Here is an 18,827-nt window from a genome sequence, read left to right as displayed (position 1 = left end):
TTTGGGGGTGCCTGAAACCTTGACCAAAGAATAAGGCAGACAAGATCCTGTTACCTTGGGCTCTTTGTGAACTGCAAGGGGGCTGTCGAGTTGATGGTTTGCCTTGAATTTTGCAATGAACAGAGCTGGGTTTAGGGCTTGGTTCCACAAGCCCAATGGCTGCGCAGCTATTGACAACCCATAGGAGACATTAATGCAAATTAAAAACAGAAAGTAAAACACCACTGTTTCTTTTTAAAAAAGACCTCTTTTATTTAGTTTTAGAGAGAGCAAGGGAAGGAGAAAGAGAGGGAGAGAAAAATCAATGTAAGAGAGAAATATCGAGTGGTTGCCTCTTAAACGCACCCCACCAGGGGACCCGCAACCCAGACATGTGTCCTGACTGGGAATTGAACAGGCAACCTTTTGCTTTGTGGTGCAACACCTAATTAACTGAACCGCACCAGTTAGGGCAGCACTGTTTCTTCAAGTTAAAAAATAATGAGGGTAGGAACAAAGAATTTAAGTCATAACCAGAGCCACCTTGCATGGCAGGAAAGGGGGAGCAGGGGATGATCCTCTCTAGTTATGTCAGATGACCAACCATGGACAGCCCTGCTCAAGGCCCCTAAACGTGTGAGGAGGAAGAGACAAGGGGAAGTGAGTCAGAGGGTGCAGTGGGGACAGGTATGGGCAGAGGTGGGAGAGGATTCTAGGGTTTAGCTGGTAGCATTTGCTTGAATTCTCATAAACAGTGCTCTCTTAGTTCAGATTTACTTCCACACCTGAGGATGGAGCGCATGCACCAGTATGGGACACCTCTTTTGCATCACTTCCAGACCTCCTGGCCTTACCTGTTTGTCATTCCAGCCTCTGCTCTGCTGGGTGACTCCATGCAGGCTCTGGGCAGCTTTGTACTTTGCAGCTTAACAGTACCTCCCCTCAGTCCACACTCACAAATCTCATCTCCTTTTCCAGATGTGGGGAACCTCAGAATCCACCAGATTATAACCTAGAAGGGAAGGAATATGCCAATACCTACTTTGACCAATAGGGGCCCAGAGCCTTGGAAAAACGCTTCCTCCTTTCTCATTGCCCCAGTCTCCCCAGAGGCAGTTCAGAGACACATCTCACAGCTTCTCCATGACCTCATTGAATCAAGCGACTGATCTTCTGAAAGCGTGGCCAAGCATCCTCCTCTTGGCTTTTCCTCCTCCTCTTCATGCCTTGGGTGGGCTGCATCATGCTTTCCAAAGATATCCATCTGATCACATCTGATCTTGAAACCTGTGACTACTGTTCCCTTACGGTAAAAGGGGTTTTGCAGATGTGATTGGGTTAAACTCTTGAGGTGGGGAGATTATCCTGGTTTATCTGGCTCTGAAAGCAATCGCAGCATTCTTATAAGAGGGAAGCAGAGGGAGAATTGATTACAGAAGAAGGCAAGGTGTGGACTGAAGCAAGATGCTATTCTGATGAAGGGAGGGGCCACAAGCCCAGAGATACATAGGATGCAGGTAGACTCTAGAAGCTGGAAAAAGCCAGGAGATGGATTCTCCTCAGAGCCTCTAGAGAGAACATAGTCATGCTGACAGTTTGATTTTGGTTCAGTGAAACTGACTTTGGTCACCTGACCCCCAGAACTGTAAGAGAACAAATGAGTGTTGTTTTAAGCCTCCAAGTCTATGGTCATTTGTTACAGTGGCCACAGGACCTCTCTTGTCTCCTACTGTGCTCTATAGCCTCACACTCTTCAATAATAAGCTCACACATGAGGGTAAGACACCATCTGGTTGGCATCAAACCCCAGCTTTGTGCACATAGTTTTGTAAAAACTATGAGTCCTGCTCACAGTTTTGTAGATACTGGTATGTACCTGCCCAATCCCCCCAAACAGGCAGTTGTAGCTATTTCAGAGTCTGCTATGGAATGGGAATTGGGCCCCTGAGAACCAGGCCAGTGAGAAAGACAACCTCAAGGGGACGTCTGGGGCGTGGTCAGGACCTGGTGCAGCCACTCTCCTGCATCAGTGAGTGTGTGAGTTCTTGTGCCCTTTGGGGGAAGCCTGGCAGGGTGTCTGGGTGAGTTTATGAAGGACTGGTCAGTTGAAGACGTGCCTGGGAGGTCTGGAAGCCCTGTGCCCACTGTATGCTCTCATATAAAAGTTAGTACTTGCCAACAATGTAAATTTTATCTCCTTTTTTAAAAGATTTTATTTATTTATTTTTAGAGAGGGGCGAAGGGAGGGAGGAAGTGAGGGAGAAACACCAACGTGTGATTGCCACTCATGCACCCTCTATGGGGGACCTGGCCTGCAACCCAGGAATGTGCCCTGACTGGGAATTGACTCTGGTTCGAAGGCCAGTGCTCAATCCACTGAACCACAGCAGCCAGGACTAAATGTTACCTTCTTACATATAGCTTCATTGTGCAGTATGCAACCTGCCCTCATGAGCTGTTTGATCTTGGACAAAGCCTCTTACCTCTCTAAGCCTCTATTTCTTCTGTAAAATGGAAATAATCAGAGCACCTCCCTGAGAGTATTATCCTGAGGATTTGATGAGATAATTCATGTGGGCTATGGAATAAACTCTTAATAAATGGTAATGCTGCCTGTGGTTGCCATTACTATTATTTTCACAAAGGTGGTGTAGGCACCTCACAGAATCCTGCTTTTCAACATTCCTACACAGTTACTTAGCCCTTTGATGAGATAAGCTCCCTCAACATCCAAAGCTGCTGGTTGGACATTATAGGCCTCAGGTTTCTCCCTACTTCCAAGACAAAGCTGCAAACCTGGAGTATTACTAAAGAGATGACACATGTAACCAACCCTGGGGCCAAGGGGCCAGCAGGCAGCTTTTGGAAAGCAAAGTTAGAAGCATCAGGCAAATAAGAGAACAGAATTAGGCTCATTACCACATAGAAGAATCACATGCTCCTTTCAACAGTTGAGAGAAGAAAGGTCCAGAAGGTTCAGCGGCTTGCCCAAGGTCACCCAGCCAGCACAGCCACAATTCTAACTGGGCCTCTTGATTCCAAGCCCTTAACCCTTTCCTCCACACCTTCCTTAGGCTTTTATGTGAAAGAGGAGGTCTTTGGTGTTCTATGACCCAGTTTCCAAGGTGGGAGGGGTTACCTCTCACCACCAATAAGCAATTCTCTGGCACTAGTGAGGCGTCTGAGAATGCAACTCAGTTTAGGTACTGACTACCCGGAGACAGCATCAGATCCCACAGGGTGAGGGGTCCGTCCTACAAGACTGGCCCCACTTCAGACACCAGTCTTGAGTCCTGGCTGTTACCTGGGCTTCTGGCCAACTGGTTATAAATCGGAGGTTTCCACGACTCTCTCCTCGGGATTGATTAACTTGCTAGAGCTGCTCACAAAGCCCAGAGAAACATTTTCCTTACTAGATCACCAGTTTATTATAAAAGGATATAACTCAGGAGCAGCCAGATGGGAGAGCTGCCTAGGGCGGGGTATGTGGGAAGGGCTCAGAGCTTCCCTAAGTCTCTCTGAGGGTACCACTCACCCCAAATCTCTATGTGCTCACCAACCTGAAAGCTCCCAAAACTCCATTTTGGGAGGTTTATGGAGGCTTTATTACATAGCCACAATGGATTAAATCATTGGCCCTTCTTTCCTCCCTGAGGTCGGAGGTGGGGAGTGCGGGGGATGGGGGGCTAGAAGTTCTAACCCTCTAGTCACATGGTTGGCTCCTTTGGCAATGTGCTCCTATCCTCAGGTAAGGTCCAAAAGTCACCTTATTAACATAACAAAAGACACCTTTATTGATTTCCTTTTTTATCTTGTTTTTATTAATGATGTTCTTATACAGTTGTCTCCATTTTCCCACCACCACTTTCCCCTGCCCCACCCACCCCCGCCTCCCATTTCCCACTCTCAATCCTACCTCCCTTTGGCTTTGTCCATGGGTCCTTTGTACATGTTCTTCAATCTCACCACTTAGGAAATTCCTAGAGTTTTGGGAGCTGTGGTCCAGGAAAGGCTGGCACAGACCAAATGTACAAGAGAAATATATATTTAGTCATCTGAGTGAGCATATATATATATATAGAGAGAGAGAGAGAGAGGGAGTAAATTACAGTATCGTAGGAGGGAGAGCAGGAGGGGAAAGAGGCTGGGAGCTGCCCCCATGGAGGGCACCCACTCCCCACTCGGGCCCTTTGGACAACAGCCACAAGAGTACAGAATGAAGTGACAATCTGTGAGTGTGTCTCTTGTTTTCCAACTCGACTCTGTCTGCCAACAGCAAATATCATCATTTCAGGCCATGGGAGAACTGCTTCTTTCAGGACCCCTTGTCGCATCGATGTAAATCTCCCACAATTTCCTCCTGCCCTGGCAAAGACATCCCTTTAAATTACATTACACGCCTGCTCCCACGCTTGTCCTGGGCATGTATGCTTTATTTGATGGCGGCCATCAAACACGCTCTGATTTGATTTGGGACCTTTGCAGACATTAAGAATAGATTTTTTTCCTGTCATATCCTTTTATGAGTCAGCTCACCAGACTGGGATAATAATAATAATAATAATAATAATAATGAAAATAGTAATAACCAATATTGGCTGACTGCTGACTCTGTGCCCAGCACTCTGCTGAACTCTATACCTAGTATTTCATTTAATGACAATAATCGCTCCATGAGGTGGATGCTATTATTATTCCCATTTTATGATTGTAGAAATGGAGGCTTGGAAAAGTTCAATGATAGAACTGGGCCTCCAGTGCAGGCTCTGCAACTCCAAATGTCCATTTGCTTAATACGCTGCCTCTGTCCCTCAGGGACGGGGTTTTTGGAGCCCTTTGCTAAGGTCACCACCTGGCTGGCAACCTCAGGCCTAAAGACCAGACCTGCATTCAAAACCCAGCTGCTCTCAGGGCTATCAGTCAAGAGGCTCAGGTCCTGAAGGCCCATGCCCCACTAGGCTTTAGACGGCAGTTCTTAACCAGGGGGCATTTTGTCTCCCAGTTTTGGCAAGAGGGAGACAATTTTCTTTTTCATGATTTTGGGTAGGGGAGCTACTGGGATCTGGGGAGTAGAGGCCAAGGACATTGCTGAAATCCTGCAGCTCACAGGGCAGCCCTTACAAGAGAGAATTATAGATTTCAACTGTCAGTGGGTTGAAGTTGGGAAGCCCTGGCCTATGGGCAGCGCCGGAGACAGGCTGCAATCAGAATGGGCACAACCAAATATTCTGCCGACCTGCAATCATGACAAGTGCTCTTCCTGGGTTTCCCGTGCTCTGGACCCAGTTCTGAGCACTCTCATGGGTCCACTCACCCACTCCTTTAACTCCCCAACAACTCTGGGAGGAGAGGATTATTTTTAGCATCTTCACTTTACAGAGCAAGAAACAGAGGGGTGAGAGGCTAGGCTATTTGTCCCAAATCACACAGCTCATGAGTTGCAGAGCTGGGATTAGAACCAGGCAGCCTGGCCCTGGCCCAAGCTCCCAGTGGCTCCTCTACCTGCCTCAGAGAGTTGCAGAGCCCAGACTTTGGAGATGTTCCTGGCAAAGTTCAAGCCCTGGCCCTGACACTTAATATCCATATGACTTCATCAAGTTGCCAAATGTTCTGATACTCAGTTTCCTTAACTGCGTACTAGGGATCCTGTGTTTGTGTCTTAGGGCTGCCGTACAAATGACTATAAACACGGCAGGTGACAGCAACTGAAATATCTTCCCTCACAGTCCTGAAGACCAGAAATCCAAAGTCAAGGTGTTGGGAGGGCTGTGCTTTCTTAGAAGACTCTAGGGGAGACTCCTTCCTTTTCTCGTTCTGCTTCTGGTGGCTCTGGGCATTCCTTGGTTTGTGGCTTCATCACTACAGTCTCTGCCTTCGTCTTCCACAAACTTCTCCTTTGTGTGTCTCCTCTTATGTTTCTTATAATAAGAACACTTGCCATTGGATTTAGGGATAATCCAGCATGATCTCATGTTAAGATACTTAATTTAATTACATATGCCAGAGCCAGTCCCTCCCCCCACCCCAAATAAGGTCACATTCACAGGTTCTGGAGATTAGGATGCAGACACCTTTCAGGAGTGAGGGGTGGGGGGCGAGGGTCACAATTCAACCCACCATACAGACTCTGCAATCCAACCCACTATGCCTCCATCAGTGAATGGGATTATAATGGAAAAGCACCAAACACTGTGGATAATAAATCACAGATGACTCTGGGAGGCATAGGACAGCATGTGGTAAGAACTTGGAAATTACTGTGGAAGAAACTGAAAGGGTGCTATAACTACACCCTACCTCAGTGGAGTGATGATATTCCTTGTGGTTGTATTCAATGGGTCCTGACTGTTTGATTCTGTTTGTGGTCTCTTGCTTCAGGCTGACTGTCTAAGGTTAGAAGTTCATGTGGCTTCTTCATGTTTGCCTTGGTCCTGTCTACTTATACCTGCCCTAACCCAGCACTCCGCCCTCCTGTGAGTGATTCCAAGACCCCAAGACCCCTCAGAGCCCAGAGTTTGCAGACCTGCCTCTCCATACCATTCTTAACAGTGGTGGTCATCAGTGCCATTTACTCAACAGGCCAGTTCTCCACACTCCTGGGCACATGGAGGGGTGGGTTGCACTTCCTGGCTCCCTTTGATGGGGAACAGCTGTGTGACTAGTTCTAACCAATGGGTTTAAGTGGACATAACATGTTTCAGTATGGGGCTGGGGCATTTAAATGCTGGTACAAGAACCCGTAGAGGAGTCTTTCATACATGCACAGCTCTAGAAAGAGCTTTGCTGCCCCATCAACTTACATCTCAGGGGAGGAGGGTGTGAAGCAGGATGGCTAGATGATCCTCAATGGACAGGATGTGCCAGTCAGGAACACACCCAGGTGGTCCTAAGCCATTGAAATTCCAAGGCTGTCTGTAGAGCGGAGCTTAGCTTCTCCAGACTGACACTCCGGGGAAGGGAAAGAAGTACAGGCTGGATGGCGCCCAGGAGTTGGCACAGGGGAAACACTGACCACATTAGGGACTCTGCATGTTCCCCTCCAGGCCCTTCACCAAGGGCTCATGGGCCCAATGGAAACCTCTGCTTTGGGTCAGGGTGAGTCTCAGGGGACCTCAGGGAGGGAATGTGCAAAACTTGCACTAAGGATAGAACCCAAGACCAGTGTATTGTGGACTTGATTTGACTGTGGGTTTCAAAAATAATCTTCCCAAATGCAATGTGATACCCTGGATTTGATTGGGGAATGAAGAAAGAGAAATTAGTAGATACTCTGGAGAGATCCAAATGTAAGCCTGTACTTCAGTTTTCTACCCATGTTTAGTTTTCTACCAGTGTCTCAGATTTGATAAATGTATACCCTGGTTATGTAAGACGTTGTTAACATCAGAGAAGCTGTGCGAAGGAAACTCTCTGCACGGTCTTTGAAATTCTTCTATAAACCTAAAATTATATCCAAATAAAAAGTTTTGAAAATAATCTCTCACTGCTTAATTGGTATGAGGATTCCTTTGGGGATGATGAAAATATTCTGGAACCAGACAGAGTTGTAGCTTGTACAATATCATGAAACATACTAAGTGCTAGTGAATTGCACTCTTTAAAATGGTTAATTTTATGTTCTGTAAATTTTACTGCAATTTTTAAAAAAATTAATTATAGGGAGAAAACCAATGATGAGCAGTAATTAATACCACAGGTGCTTGGGCTCTGCATGAGCTCAGACTTAGGGACAGCTCCAAACTTCCCTCTTTCCCATCAGCTCTTTGCTCTGTTCCCCTCAGTACCACCTCCCCTCCCTCTTCCCACACGCCTTCCTAACCCCCAGTCCAAAGCTGTCCCCAACCACTTCCTCCTGGCTTCCTTACCCTCCCAGCCAGTCTCACCTACAGGGCTATTGGTTCTTTTAACAGAATGAGAAAAATAGCAGGAATAGTGATAATGACTCCGTTTGAATGCACCAGTCATGGCGCCAAACTTTTTACATATGTTGGTTGATCTTCATGAACAACTCTGTATGTTAAATACTCTTATATCTCTATTTTATTGATGTAGAAACAGAGAGTTAGAAAGATTAAGCTCTTCCATGTCACCCAGATGGTAAGTGGTAGAACTGGGATTTGAAGCCATGTCATCTCATGCCTCAACCTGTGGGTAAAATCCTGCAGGGAAAGTTCTTAGGAACCATTAATGGGGATAAAAGTCCTCTTCCTAGAGTGGTACAGTTAGGATCAACCAACAATAGTGTCTCTCATTCACTACTTCATTAATTCATCAAGCATTTCTTATCTGCCTACCCTATTCCAGGCCCTATTTTAAGTACTGGGGTTCTAGCAAGAACATGACCTTGCCCCTGACCTTGTAGAGCCTATAGTCAAGTGGGAGAGAGTGCAATAAGTAAACATTGAGCATGTAATGTTAAGTTGTAACATGTGTAATGAAGAAACGAATCTGGTGCTACTGTGGAGAATGGTGGAAGGGCTCTGGTTTAGATTGGGAGACCCCAGGAAAGGAAGAGAGTGGGAGTTAGCCAGATGCATAGTGGGCAGTGGGGGAGGATCTCAAGAGAGACAACAACTGGGAGAAGGCCCTGTGATGGGCATACACTTGGCTCTTTTGTGAATCTGGATCAGTGGTATAGCCAGACCTGGAAAGTTCCAGAAAGAGGAAGGCAAGGTAGGGGAAAAGAGGCAGACAGAGACCATATCCTCAGAGTCCGAGAGACTGAGGTGAGGTGTGGGGATACTCTGAATGTTTGCAGAAAGTTCTGGCATGAGACTGAAGGAACTTGGAAAATGCCCTAGGACAAGGCAGAACACCTGAGTTCATGCTCCTGGTGCCTCCTCCCTCCATCATCTGCACACAAAGAGGCCCAGGGGAGGAGCCCTTACAATAGCAGTCTCAATAGAAGAATAAGGGAAAGGAAGGGAGAAATGGGGAGGCCAGGAAGATACCCTGGCCTCTCCCCTTTTGCTGGGACAGGTGATACATTAAGAGGGAAGAACAAATTTGGAAGAGAAATGAGATGACCTCAATGTGGGACCTCTAGACTCTGAGATACCAATGAGACAGGTCCCTGCAGGACCCCAGGGCTGTGAGACTGGAGTTAGAGAAAGAAGTGAGAGGTAGCAAGAGAGTGGAAAAGTCAGAAGTCTAGAATCATGGCTGAGGCCATGGAATGGAAAGTTCAGAGAAAGAAGGGAAATCCTATGAAATAGAAATTTGGGAGCACCTAGTCTTTGGTGCCTAGAGGAGAAGAAGGAGCTGGTAAAGGAAAATGAGGCAGCCCATGAAGACAGGAAGGAAGGGCACCAGTCTTCGGTGGTCTAGGGTGCAAAGGTGATGGAAGTGCCTGGAGCTCTCAGACATCACCAAGGTGCAAAGGTGGATGAGGGTGCAGAACAGGCCGTTAGACTTGCTCTTGGACATTGGAACACAGATGGAGGAAATGATCCTCATGCTCTGATGGTGGTGGAACCAAGATTTCAAGGAGTGGAGGAGGAAATGGAGTGAGAAGAAATGAAGCAGGGACGGTAAGCAATCTGCAGGAGGGGGTGGCAGTTGGTTGAGAAAGGGACCCTTTGGGATGGAAGAAATCTGAGAGTGTTTGTCAGCTGAGAGGAGGCAGCTGGGGAGAGGGCCAGCCTAGGGGTGAGGGTAGGGTGAGGATAAATATGAGAAGATGATTGAACAGGCAGAAAGGCAGGGTATGTAAGGTGCCAAAGGAGAGGCTAGATATATTGTGGGCATTGGAGGGATAGTGAATAAACTACCAAAGGGTCAAAGGCTTTCAGGTCAAGTAGGACATTTGCTGGAGACAGAATCGTCACCAGGCTCTGGCCAGGAGCTGAACATGTAAGTGGAGGAGCGAGAGGCTTGCTCAGTCAGCAGGTGGTAGGTTTGAGGACCGTCCCCAGCATTCCTCTGCCATTGAGCTGTGGTCCAGAGGTGGCAGAGACAGTGGAGATTGTGGAGAGTGTGGGGTATGAGGTTATTGTAGTCATCACCTGAGGGAGTCTGGCTTCGAGTACATCTACTCCCCAGGACGTAGCTGGCACATGCAGATCCTAGCCTCTGGGTTCCCAGACCCTTCACACTCTGAAAGGCCAGGGATGGGAGACCCAGAGTAAGAAGAAATGTGGGGGGTGAGAGGGTGGGGTTAGGGAAACTACATTTGCTAAGTTGGACTCTGTGCTAAATACTTGCTGTGAGTCATTCCATGTAATCCTCATAACGTCTCTGCAGGGGAGATAGGAAAAGCAGTCTTCCTGAGATCAAATGGCACAGCTGGGATTCAAACCCCAGGAAGCCAGAATCCAAAGCTCAGGTGCATTTCCCACCATGCTGCTTCCAGGCCACAAAGGGCTCCAGCTAATAGAGCACCTTAGAAAACCTCTGTTACCTGAGAAGATGGGACTTTGAATGCAGGTGAGTTCGCTCTGCCTGGACAGGGCCAACTTCCCACTCAGCTGAGGGGTGGGATGAAGGAGCTCATCATGTTTTTACTGACTGGCTTCTGGTTCCCAGAGACCAAACTGCTTGGGGAAAACTGAGGCAGCATAGTCCTTTGTCCTTCAATCACAAGGCATGCTTCCTTGGAATGTGCTCCTCAGGCTGGCTGTGCTGGCTGACAGTGGACCTGTCTGTCTCTCCAGGCTTGAGTGCTGGGTGGACCCAGGGTGCAGCCCAACTTCCAGGTTGAATCAGCAAAAAGGAGTCAATCCCCTTCTGATGGGATGAATGGCATTAAACACTGAGAGCCTTGTCTTCTAATCACATTACCTCACCCCAGGGGGTGTTTCCTGGCCCATTATCACATGGTGAGGTTGGCTGGATCTCCATTTGTCACAGCAAACATCAGGCATATGGTAATGGTCCCGTAAAACATGCCCTGTTGGGTCTTAATGTCTATTTAATGACACCTGCTATGAAGGCTCCCATAACTGAACTTGTAATGGGAGATAAGGGGATATTAGATTTTGGAGAAGGAGAATTCTCTGAATGACAGGCTGCCTCTCCCCAGGCGGCTGATGCCTTGCTAGGTGGGGTGGGAGTGGCTGATATGAAATCACGGGGCCTAACTGCAGGAGGGCTCTAATAGATGAGCTGGCCCGAAGCCCTCTCTGTTCTAATGGGAAGAGTGGGGGAAGCTCTTTGGTCCCCCTGAGGGAGGGGGACCGAAATGGTTCTAGTGGGGAAACTTGGAATATCAGTTTGATTTATGTTTCTTCTTCCCAGCCATTGATCTATGTTCAAAACGAATGCCAAACACTCTATTTATTATTTGGAGCAGGGAGGACAAACTGAAGTGTGTGGAAATAGGAACTACCCCAAGGGAGAGAATTTATTTCTCTCCTTCCCAAGAGTTTGAAATCTTCCTATCCCCTTCCTTTTCCTCCTCTCTTCCTTCGTCTGTTGTTCTTTCAGCATCTTTGGGTTTAACCTCAGGTAGAGAGAGGCAGAGTGGATCCTAGTGGACAAAAGAAGCTTTTGGAAAGGAAAGCAGAGAAAGATTTCACTTCCCTTTCATGTCAAAATCTTATCCTTGCAATGATAGCAGAACACTTAGATCTTCATTCATTCATTCATTCATTTATTCATCATAAACTGGGTGAAATGCTGAGATACTTACTATGGCAGTGTTTTCCAAAGATGACTGCATGAAAACTTTCAGCCTACTTGCTCTTCTGTAATGTGGCCCCATCAAGAAGCAGATCCTAATTCTTCACTCCTTGAATCTCTGTTGGCTTGTGACTAACTTGTAACCAACTAGATGTGGTTGAATGTGACACTGCATGACTTGTGAGGCCATATGCAGCTTCTATCTGGTTTCTTGGGATGCTTACTCTGGGGAAACCAGCTACCCTGGAAGTCTGACTAGAGACTCTGGTCAACAGCTCCCAGCTGACGGCCAGCATCAACTGCTAGCCACATGTGGGAGCCATCTTGCACTTGGACATCCAGCCTACTCAAGCCTTCACGATGACTGCAGCCCCAGCTATGATGTGCCTGCAAACTGCATGAGGGAGACTCCAGGCAAGAACTGCCCAGCTGAGCCCCTTTGGGAGTTCTTGGCACACAGAACTGTGAGCAAATAAAACAATTGCTTTAAGCCTCTAGGTTTTGGGGTAATTTGTTACACAACAGTAAATGGAAAACTCAGCCTTTGTACTTGACAGATTTAAATTTAATCAGAGTTTGAAGGCCCTTAACCACTGCCTAAACTATGACATGGTAGGTGCTTTCACACGGAAGCATACACGGGAGTTTTCCGGGCAGCCAGGGTGGAAGGACATTCAGTGGGAAAGGTCTGACATACGGAAAGGCAAGGAGATATCACAGAAGGCCAAATAAGTACCATCTTGAAGCCAGGACAGAGGTTTCTGGCATGGCGCCTGAGCTGGAGAGCAGTATACAATGGGGTGCTCAGAACCACTGCTTTAAGACAGTGCATCATCCTAGAATACGAATTAAGCCTATTAGGAAGTAAGTTAAAACATTTTCATGTTAAATCCAGCAAAAATATATTAGAAAATAAAATGTAAAATTTATGTGATTTCTTAAGGTTAAATTAGAAACTTCATTCTAATCTTGCTGAAGCCTCCATGAAAGTACAGTTTTAGAGCTTAGGGGCCCTTCGACGGAAACTCTGAGAAACTGTGTAGTTGAGGAGTTGCTCTCAGGAAGTTTGCATCTGGGGTTATGATGCAAACAGATCCATTTTAGGAAGATTTCTCTGGAAACGAGAGTGGAAAATGGTCTGGGCAAGTCTTAAAGCAGGAGGCCTGTTCAGAGCTGGAATGTCCAAAATAGAGGTTCCATGGAAAAAGAGGACAGTAAGGATAAGACGAAGAGTCCAGTTGGAAAGACCTTTCAACATTAGAGTTGACAGCACTCCCTCCCAACCTTCCAGGCCCCTTTATCTAAGAAGTTTTCATCTGGTCTGAACTGGAACCCCCTCCTAAATGGTCTGACAGCTCCTTCATCATACCACTATCATAGTCCATGGTTATCACATCAACACTGATGGCATTTATTAAATGCTTTCTGCATGTCAAGTACTTGTTGTCAGTTAGGAATATGTTTATAAGTATAAGCCAGAAATCTGCAAAAGATTGGCTTGATCAAGAACTCTTCCTCCCATATGAGCAGTCTAGAAGTAAGTTGAACAGAGTTTATATAGGTGCCCAAGGATGTTATTTGGAAGTCAAGTTCCTTCTAGTTTCTATCTCTGTTACTATATCCCAAGTATATAGTTTTATTCTCATGGTCTCATGTTGGCTGGATGTTCCAAATGTGTTCTTGGCAAAAAGATAAAAAATGTCACTCATGCCCTGGCTGGCATAGCTCAGTGGATTGAGCGCAGGCTGTGAACCAAAGTGTCGCAGGTTTGATTCCCAGTCAGGGTACATGCCTGGGTTGCAGGCCATGACCCCCAGCAACCACACATTGATGTTTCTCTCTCTCTCTCTATCTCCCTCCCTTCCCTCTCTAAAATCTTTAAAAAAATGTCACTCATGAAGTTTTGTTCTTTTTTTTTTAATTCAGGAAGGGATGTCCTCACCAAGATTCCCATCTACTTTTTACTACCAGAACTGAGGCATGTGGGTATCATAGCTGCAAGGGAGTCTGGGAAGGTGAGTATTTTGTCAGGATGCATTGCTACCCCCCAAAAATCGGGATAGTTATAATTTTATGAATGAGGGAATTGAGAGAGAAGTTAAGTAATTTTTTAAATGTTACATGGTTAATAGATGGAGAAGTGGGTAATGGCATGTTTAACTATCTGTATCTCCTAGGAGGCTGTAACTGACCTGAGCACAGGGCCATGTACTTATTCTTTTACTTGTATTGGTATATCCTCACCACCTGACCTAATATTAATGGGCTTGATGACTGATTGGATGTTTTTTGATAACCTAATACAAATCTTTACTCATCTCATAGCTGGCTTCCCTGTCCTCCATCTCTCAACAATGGAAAGAGAAATCAGAAAAAGTCTCCACCCTGGCAGGAGATTCCTCCTAACCAAGGTCGGCTTGGGTTTGGTGTGAGGACTGAGTTTTGCTGACTGCCAGCCCAGCCACGCTTGGCTGAACACACCAGGACTTAACAGGGTCTGAATTGTTTCAAGGAGTGTTTTTAACAAGTTGTAAATGTATTTCATCAAGTCCCATTGCTGTATATAATTGATGCAGCTGATGAAAAGCAATCATGATCCCATGAAACATTTCTGTCTGTTTACATCTCATTTCCCATCTTCCAGAAGGATGCACAAAACACACTTTAAAGGGAAATATATTTGATATTGACATATGGTGAGACTGTCTACTTCCTCAGTGGCTCATGTGATGTATGAAAAAGAAAAAGACAATTACTATACATTTTATTCTTTTAAATACCCACAGATAATTGCCTTTAAGTATACACAAGGGCATTCACAAGAATGATTATTTTGTCTCCACTTGGTTTACTTTAGGATAAGAAATATAGCAGACACCTTGAGATATAATTCTTTGCTTACATGTCTGTCTCTGTTGAGGATATGAACAAATGAAAGAACAAAGGAGTAAACCTTCTGGGGAAAAAACTGAACAACCTCAAAGCAGAAGTTTTTCTTGTTTATAATGATGCTTGAATTCATCTAATAGTCTGTATTGGCAGTTGAACTTAAGGAGTGAGGATAGTGAACCTGGACTAGCAAGGCTGTATCAGTCAGTCAGTTCTTCACTAATGTTATATAACAACCCCCACTCCCACCATAGAAAACCCCTCAATGGCTTAAAACAATACATATTTATTCTTATAACCAGGGATCTGCTGATTGACTGCAGCGTGGTCGATCTAGCCTAGGCTCAGCTGGGTGGCTCTGCTTCAGGCTACAGGTCAGCAGGGCCTGCCTTCAGGCACACGATAGATTCAGATTGGTTTCACATGGGTTCCTTCTGCGGCCCAGTCTGAAGCGGCAGCATCTATCTGGCATATAATCTTCTCTGGTAGTTCATTGCAGTGCAAAAAAAAAAGAAGAAGAAGAAAAAAGAAAGAAAAGAAAAAAAGCAGCAAAATCAGTTGCACAACATTTAATGCCTCAAATTGCATTATATCTACTAACATCTCATGACCCAAACCAGTCATGTGGTCAGCCCAAAAGTCAAGGAGTGGGGAGGATCATGTGGCCATGGAAAGTATATGCAAGTAAAATTTATTACAAAGTACTGAAAGAGCTGGAAGGACAAGTTTCAGTCTACCACAGCTAACCCATACTGGTAAAGAGGAGGAAACAGGTAAACGAGATAAGCAGAGAGAAAAAACAGAAGTTGGGAGCAGATCAGTGGACACAGAAGGGGGAAATATCTATGATACACTTAGGGTACTGAGTCAAAAATTTAGTCCCACGAAAGGATAAGAGCCACCACAGTAGACTCTGGGCATTCCTGGGGGACAGATCTTAAGGCATCTTTAAGATCCTTCAATGTAAAATGTCACAGTAGCACATAACTTACTCTGTAAAAAAATCAGTAAATAAAATTTCTTTAGAGTCATTAGGTCTGTTGATGAGAGTAGAGGCCAAGAGCAACACGGAGCTGTGGATGGCGAGGGGTCGGCTCTATGGGTGCTGGCAGCACCAGCTGTGTGTGGCACTTTCTCCATGCCAGGCCAGCTCGCCCCTTACCCAGTGCCACCTGGCCTCTGCAGTCTGGGCCCGCTTTTCTGACATGCTCTCAGCATGTCACCAATGAGTTTCTCCATGCCAAATCCAGCAGACATGTGGCAGCCTTCTTGTTTTAATTCTCTGTAGCACGTGACACGGTCAACCATTTCCTTCCTGCAAGTCCCCGTGCCCTCAGATTCTGCTTGGTGATTCTCATTTCCATCTTCTGCCTATCTCCATCATCCTCCTATCTCCCTGAACATTTCTTCTCAGTATCTCTTCTAGGCTCATTCAAATTTGCAAGGAGGAAAATGGTGGTGATGGAGTTAGAGGAAAGAAGTGTGTGGCAGTAAATGGTCCCAACAACTTGTGCCTTGGAAACAACTAGAACCTTGTGCTAACAGTACCTGCTGTGGTATGGAATTGGGTGGATGGTGAGCTCATCACAGCCAAGGCCGCATTAGAACAGTGACCCACCTCCTCACCTCCAATAATAAATGTGGACAGGACCTCCAGCCTGTATTGGCCTCACTGTCATTTCTACTTCCTTATGAAAAAAGTTTCTGGGGTAGGCTTTGTACCCAAATCATCTGTGTCTCCCACGCAGGCCCAACACAGGGTCTGGCAAGTAGTAGATATGCTTTCTTGATTTCCTCAAGTTAACATTTCTTGAATATACTGAAGGGAGGGAAGCACAGCCTTGAGACATAAGGTTAAAAAATAGGCTTCTCCCACTCCACAAGAACCTTTAACCTATCTTTCTACTCCATCTCTCACCACCCTTCACCTGCCTGCACTCCACTGAAATTGCTCCCGTGTTAGTCTGAGCAAACTCACCTCTGCCTTAGCTCGTCAGAAAGGCTATTTACTTCCCCACTCTGCCTGCATCCCTTCATTGTTCATGGTTCAGGTCAGATGCTGCTTCTTCCAGGAAGCCCTTACTGATGTCCCAACAGGAAGCTACTTTGCCTCTGAACTCCTGCAACCCTTTCTCTGAAACTCTTCTGGATCATTTGTTACTGTCTACCTTGTACCACCCTCACTTCTGTCTGCTGAGTACATACATCCCCACCTGATTGCCAGTCCCTCGCAGTAGGGAGTTCGTTTCAAGTTTGGCTTTTCCCCACCATTTAGCTACTGTTTTGAATAGAGTAGATCTTCAACAAATAGCTGAGTAATAAACAAATTGGGGTGGGAGTGGCAATCTGGAAGAAATCTGATATGTTCTTCAAAAAAGAGTAAAATTTGTTTTTATTGAACCCAACTCCTCTTTGCAGAATTATTTTGTGGTCTCTTTCATTGAGCCAATTATGTTTATGAAGATGAATTACAATAGGCGAGAACCTGCTTGCATGGATTACTATGTGCTAACTATGTAATTAGCGGCCAATGTCTAGGAGGGGATTTGGTTGGTTGGATATTTCCATCAGAAAGAAAACCACATTATGATCCATAAAAAACAATGAGCAATGACAATTTCATTTTTATTGGTCACTTAAAAACATTCAATGATAATTCTCCCATGCTTAATAGGCATATGTTTGTTTCCTTCAAAATATACCCATAAACTTGTTACAAAAACCAGTCTTACACAATTGTTCATCCTCATGTCCATCATAAAACCTAAATGGAAGCCCTTCCAAGACAGAAAGTGCAGAGTTCATCGAGGGCATGTGAACAGGTGGTACAAGAGATTCCATATTAGCAGGTCTCTCCAGAGAAGCCCTAGCCAGCCCCAGAGCCAAGGGCTACATTGTCCTCAAGCCAAGGGAGTTTCCACACCAGAGACGATTTATCCTCTGGTTTGCATTTGAATTAGCGCAGGATGCACCCTTGAGAACAGTATCCCCTTCCCTTTTACAGATAATCAAAAGGAGGCTTTAGATCCTTTTAGGGGATGTGAACCCTAGGGCCAGGTCAAAGGGAGACACAAGGCAGGTGATAAGAGAGGATGACCCTGGCTGCCTGACTGGTTGGATGTTTGCTGGATGGATAGATGAAGCTGAATTGAGTGAGATTTTCCACATCCTACCATTGAGGTTCTGGCGGAGACTATTCAACCCACCTCCACTGGTTCCCAGTTCTTATGGAAAGAGGACCAGACTTTTGAGGTCCCAGGGAGGTGATGATAGCCTCAGACCTGCTTCTCAAGTTCAGAAAGGAAAACGCTTTCATATTTTTCCAAAACCACCATAAGGAAATGATTTGAATCTTCCTGAGTGGAAATTAAATCTTCCATATGAAATGGGTTTGCTTTTCCTTCTTGCTCCTTTGGGCTATGCAGCTCTGTCTTCTGGCCCCAACTGACCCCTGGCCCCAAGATCTCCTTTCCAATCCTCTGCCAAGGCCAGAAATCATCAAGGATGAAAATGGAGATTAAGGAGCTCATTGGCAGCCTCCCAGAGGGAGGAGCCCAGATCTCCAGCATGCAGGACATGCTGGTTTCTCTTCAGAAACCAGATTCATCAATCGACTAGTGCTTCGAAGTGCTGGGGTGCTTGACAAGTCTGAAGGTGAGCGTGTCTGTGTGTGCACATGTGATAAATGTCAGTGTGCTCCCATTTCTCCAGAACCCTTCCTGTGTCGGACAGGTGGGGAGAAGGGCAGACAGGGAGTGCTCCAGGGCTCACCCCCTTTTTCCTTTGGAGCATCAGGCAGGGTGGACACCAGGAGGCAGGTGGGCTACTCCTAACTGAGCCCCAGGTGAAGAGGGCCTCTCCATGAGCTTAGTGTGTCTGCCATGTGCTCACCAGCACCCATGCCTTCTCTGGGCCTGAAAGAAAGGTTGTTGCTTCTGCATTCTTGTACCAGTGACCTCTGCTCTGCCAGCACCCACAGTTCCCTGCAGGCAAAGCCACAGCTGCAGCCTGGCATAGCTGGCTCTCCATCTGCCCTTTCGCTCGTTTCTTCTATCCCACTTGGCTCTCTTCTCCTCTCCCAACATTTCCTGCTTGTGTTGCTCTGACACTGTGTAGCAGCCTTGGGACCAGAGATTGTCCCTGTAGGATCATGGGTGGGGGTGTGGACGAGCCAGAGCCACACACCCCTGCTGGCCAGGGATCACCAGAGTGCTGTCCTGGACCCAAAAGGATGAGTCGTTCTTCTCTGTATCCTTTGGGAATGTGTTTGGAAAGACACTCCTGCTGCGGCTTCTATAGTGTGCGTCGGTGGGATTGTCCTGAGTGGGAGGAGGGCAACC

The sequence above is a fragment of the Phyllostomus discolor genome, chromosome 8 (genome assembly GCF_004126475.2).
Source record: "Phyllostomus discolor isolate MPI-MPIP mPhyDis1 chromosome 8, mPhyDis1.pri.v3, whole genome shotgun sequence".
In the NCBI taxonomy this organism is placed as follows: domain Eukaryota; kingdom Metazoa; phylum Chordata; class Mammalia; order Chiroptera; family Phyllostomidae; genus Phyllostomus; species Phyllostomus discolor.
This window is presented reverse-complemented; position numbering follows the sequence as displayed.